Here is a 5,272-nt window from a genome sequence, read left to right as displayed (position 1 = left end):
ATGTATCACATGGTTGAATGTCTTAAGTATTTGCCACTCCTCAAAGCTTTATCAATGGGGTAAGTCATACCAATGACGTGCCTTGCTCAACTCTATTCCACTGCAACTTACGACAAACCTGCAGAAAAGATTTATTTTGACATTCTCAATCAGAAGGCCTCAATCTCCAAGAATCGATTTTGCTCGCTGCCAGGGCTCACTTATGAAGAATCCATGGTGAATCCTGATTCCATCTCTACAGGTTAGCTTTTCTGAATGTTTTACAACATGGGGTACACTGAAACCCTAACTACTGTGACCAAATTCAAGAAATCATGCCTTCCTCCTCCATGGAATGGCCTCTTAACCCTTCTTTTCAAAGGACTTTCAGAAAGAAGTGTAGGACCAGATGGCGCTATTAAGTCTTTCATGACTATGCTTTATGGGTTATACCATGGTCTCAACCTTGATTATGGGTCTGTATTATGGCTGCAGCTTGTCCAAAGTTTGACTTCTGCTTCTCGGCACACAGAGATTTCCTGTGCCCGTTTTTGGACCATTATCACTCAATGGATTATGGAGCGTTTTCATGTTTCGATTATGGCTGATTCACTACTCTCATCCTTTGCTACATTTCATACCACAAACATCATTGTCACTCATCCCTCAAAATTTCACTTCGTTGACTCAATACCAAAGTCAGTGTATGCTTTTGTGTCTCCTGCAAGCAAGCTTATTAAGGAGTACAAGAAGCTCCCCTCTTATGGTCCAAGGGAACTTACACCTGAAATGTTAAAGTCTATTGAAGAAGCAGAGAAACCTACTAAGAGGGGGCAAGAAGAAAGAAGCAAAAAAAGGGAGAAAAGGGGGGTAGAGTTTCAAAGGTTCACTCTCCAAAGAAACGAAAGTCTGAGAAGGCAGCACCTTCCCAGCTCAAGCAGAAGAAGGTCAAGAAACCTGCTCGGAAGCTTATTCTTGAATCATCAAGCGAATCTGACTCCGAGTACGTGCCTACTGGTCATCAACCTTTCATACCTAGCGAGTCTGAGAGCGAAAGCTCAGATGATGAGGGTTCAGTTCGTGGTGGCACACCACCTCATTCGCCTACACCAGAGGTATATGTTTGTTCCCAAGCACCTTCTCCTCCACCTGTTTCCATTCCTATTTCCCTTCCTCCCATTTATCCTATCATCACTTCTCAACCTTCATCCACCATTCCCATTCCTACACCTATTTTCTCTAAAACTACCACCACAACCACCACTGGAGTTCAAACCAATGTATCTTATACGGGGGTTCGTACTTCAGCACCTGACACCCCTGTTACTACCAAACCTCCATCACCTACCCAATCCACAGAGACTAATATTGTTCTTGGTGGTGAAAATGTTGATTATGACACCTTCTACTACACTCCCTATAGGGTGTAAAGTGACGATGATGAAGATGCCCCTGTCACCAAACGCCATCTCAAGAAGCTGAATGAGAAACTTGATAAGCTTATAGCCTCCTCCTCTACTCAGGATTCTTCTTCTAATTCTGACATAAATAGCTTGATGGCCACTCGGGTTAAAGAGCACGAAGCTTCAATCACCAAAACCACTTCAGCTATTGATGCTTCAACAAAAGTTTGCACGGAAGCGACTGAAAAAGTCGATAAACTAATTTATAACACAAATATTTTCCTTGAGTCTTTACAGGGTGCTGCAGCGCAAAATGCCAACAAGGTCAATGCTTCGATTCAGACCTTAACTCAATCTCTTCAACAAGAGATATAGCTCTTTGAGGTGCTTCGCTAGAACCTCTCTTCTGATCAATTCAAACATCAAGCTTCGGTCTCTGAACGTTTAAATCAACTTCAGGCAGATCTTGCCTTGGAAATCAGAGTGATGGATGAACTTGCTCTGAAGACCACTCAACTCAAAACCTAGACTCTCAAGCTCAATCAAGCGAACAAGGAACTTTAAGCACTGCGTTGGGAGCGGTCTGTGGTAAAAAGCTCTGTTGGTAATGTTCATTCCATTCTTCTCCATTATCTTAAAGCCTACAATTCAATTCTTACCATCTTAGTTAGATGTCATTTAGCTGAGAAATTACGGCCTGCTCTTGATATTTTAAGCCAGATAGAGGGTGTTCTGGAGTCCTTTGTCTCTTCGCAACAAGGGGGAGAAGATACAAAGACTTCATCCCAACCACCAAAACCTTAACACCCGAAACCACAACAACCGAAGGTGGTTACCAAACCGAAAGGGAAAAAAACTTCGGGTTCGGGTGTGCAGGATAAGGGAAAATGAATTGCTAATGATAATGATGATGAGGATGATGTTGATGTTATTGAAGAAACGGTTCCTATGTCAAGTCCTCTTAAAGCCAAGCCCACTGCTCAGGAGATTAAGCAAAAAGTTATTGAGACACTTAATAAAGAGAATGAGGAGAGGGAAGCGAATCTGCTTAATTAGAGGAAATTAAAGTTTCCTTTATGGACGTTGGAAAGGCTTCGAAGGGAGGTTATTGAAGCTCCAAGTTCACATGGGCTGGAACCTGTTCTTTCCTTCAATTTCGAGAATTCTAAAGATTCTCAATTTGATATGCCAATTACTCGTAAGGCTTTCATCTTTCACTGCTTTGAGCCTATAGTGGCGATTCCTTCTCCTGACCCAAAGATTGATCAAGACTTGCTTGAATACTATCATGAGTTCTCTCAACCTCAGTACCTAACCTGGAGTAACAAAAAAATCACAACGGTCAAGGTGCTGAAGCCTACTGCATCAGGGAAGTTCATTAACATCAAGTTCAAAGTGACCCAAGGATCAGATGGTTCGGTCCATATGATTTCCCTTGCTTATCTACCAAATCTGAATCCATACGATTGGATTCTCCTGATCAACATCCTTCTCTCCAATCAGAAGGAATATGAGCCCATCATTGATCACATCAAGCGTACGCTAGTTTGTTACATTCATGAAGTGGCAAAGATGGATCAGGAGATTGCTGCTGCTATTCATAAGAGGCCCTTAATCAAGGCAGTCGGGAAGGCATGTGACACTAAGCTGATGGTGAAGGGTAAAAGTGATCCTCAGTCTCGCACTGTTATGTTTCTTAAAGGTAAAGGTCAAAGTTGCTTATTTGCTCTGGCTGGCAAACATCTGTTCTCCAATTCTTGCTTAGAGCACATTCTTGAGCTTATCCATGGATGTGATCAAAACAGTGAGGCAGACAAGAAGCTGTTCTCCGATATGCTTCAGTGGTATATGGCTTTCAGATAGACTCTTCTTGCCATTATTCCAAGATTGTTCAAGGTTGTGAAGCGAACTCCTCAACCTCCACCGAAGTGAAGTCTCGCCCCAATTGACGCAAAGGGGGAGATTGTTGGGTCCAGAAGTGTTGCGTATTTGGGCTCGATCCTTTGCCCAATTTTGTTATCCGGTTTGGGCCTATCCAACCGTGTTTGTTTTTATTAGGGTTTTAGTATTTAAGGTGCATGCATGCATCCTTAGTAATTATTGCTTTTATTTATTATTCTTGGTATTGTACTACAAACCCTAGCTCACCTCTACAGTGTAAGTTCTCTGTCGAGCTCTACTGAGGTGTGACTACATTTGAATCATTAAGCATTACATGATTCTACATCATGTTTATTGTGTTTGTTTGTTTTATTGATTAACCTGTTGAAGTTCTAATCCATCTAAGAGTTTTTCAACTCATCATGCACCATGTCTTAAGGAGAGTCGACCACATGATTGGATTATTATGGAGGTTCCACGAGCACTACGCGAGGAGTTACCCGACATTATTGGGCGTGTGACTGATAGATTGGTCGCCAGGTTCGAGGGTTGGACATCTTATGTTCAAGCGGTTGATGGGATGTTCAGGGTAACCCAAGAGTAGGATATTAGTTCGGATAGGAAGCTTGGGAAGATGAAGTAGACTCATGGTCTGGCTCGGTGGTCTGAGTAGTTGGACGCTTCCATAGCTAGTGTTAGAGACCCTAGGGGCCATGGTGGTTGCACGAAGGATGAAAGGGAACATGAGGATGTGCGTAACAGGTCTAAGTGCGGCAGGTGCAGATGGAAGGGCCACCTCCGCCAAGAATGCACATTGGAGGTAGAATTATGCCATCGTTGTCATCAGCCTGGTCATATCAGGGCAAATTACCCCCACTTAGTGGTTAGGGTAGCTCAGGTTCCATCGCAGGTACTTCGACAGGAAGAGAGGGTCAGGGTTTCTTCAGACGATATAACATGTATGTTATCTTTTTCTTTCTTCTTGGTTATTATCAGAATTTAAATTGCTTTGGAATTTTGTTTTGGTTTAGGTAAGCATTCTCTCTGGTTAGGTTCTCTGATATTGTCTGGGTTATATTATCAAGGATTGTTATATGGCATTCTACATGCCATGAATTAGTAGTGAGTCGTATCTTGCTGAGAGGGTTTCAGTGTGTTCGATTTTTGTTCCCTTCTCTTTTTCGGGATCAATTCAGGGGTAATGATTGAAGGGCATATGATCAGATTAGTTGGTTAGTTCTCCAATGAATTCAGAGATCTGTCAGGTTAGCGTTTGTTCTAGTATAATCAGAAGTTGTTCATGGAGGAACCTTGGGGTTCAATCACTACTGTTTCTAGGGAAGAAGCGGTAGCAAGAATATAATGGTGGAAGTTGCATGAGTTTTTTTGGTCATTGGAGGTGTCAGGAGAATTTTATATTTGCAGGGGTTGTATGGTTTTTAGTCTCCGTCATAAGAACTTAAGGATTTGGTGTGGTATCATGGTAATCATTTGGGGTTATTGGGATGTTGGGATCTTTGGGGGTATCTATCTGAATTTCAGGAGTAGGGCGATCATTGAGTTTGGCTAGTAATGGAACGCTAGAAAGGTAAGCTTAGATCATATTTGGTTCATGTTCTACGAAGATAAGATGGGATGGGAGTCCATCAAGTTTCATGGGATAGGATAGCTTCGATGAGTCCAAGTGGGAGAGAATCGATCAGAATTTCTGGGAGTTGGATCGAGTGTGAAACTAAGGTAAGTTTCGGATCCCAGTCATGAGGAGAGATGACCAAAGTGGCCGTCTAGATTAAAGTTATGTAATTTGGGAGTTAAAGAAACTTCCATCAGTTGGTCGGCGTCTTCTTTGTTAAGCATAGCAGGCTTGTGGATGGATCCAGGTCGAAGCTTGTGTTAGAGCCGCACTGCCTGTTCTTGTATGATTAAGGATTTAGGGTTCTAAGCATGACCCGAGCACCTGATTGGAATTCAGTCGGATGCGGGTTCAACTTAAGATAATTAGGGTTGAG

This window comes from Lactuca sativa, chromosome 1 (assembly GCF_002870075.4).
Source record: "Lactuca sativa cultivar Salinas chromosome 1, Lsat_Salinas_v11, whole genome shotgun sequence".
Classification (NCBI taxonomy): Eukaryota; Viridiplantae; Streptophyta; class Magnoliopsida; order Asterales; family Asteraceae; genus Lactuca; species Lactuca sativa.
Note: the sequence above shows the minus strand (reverse complement) of the source record.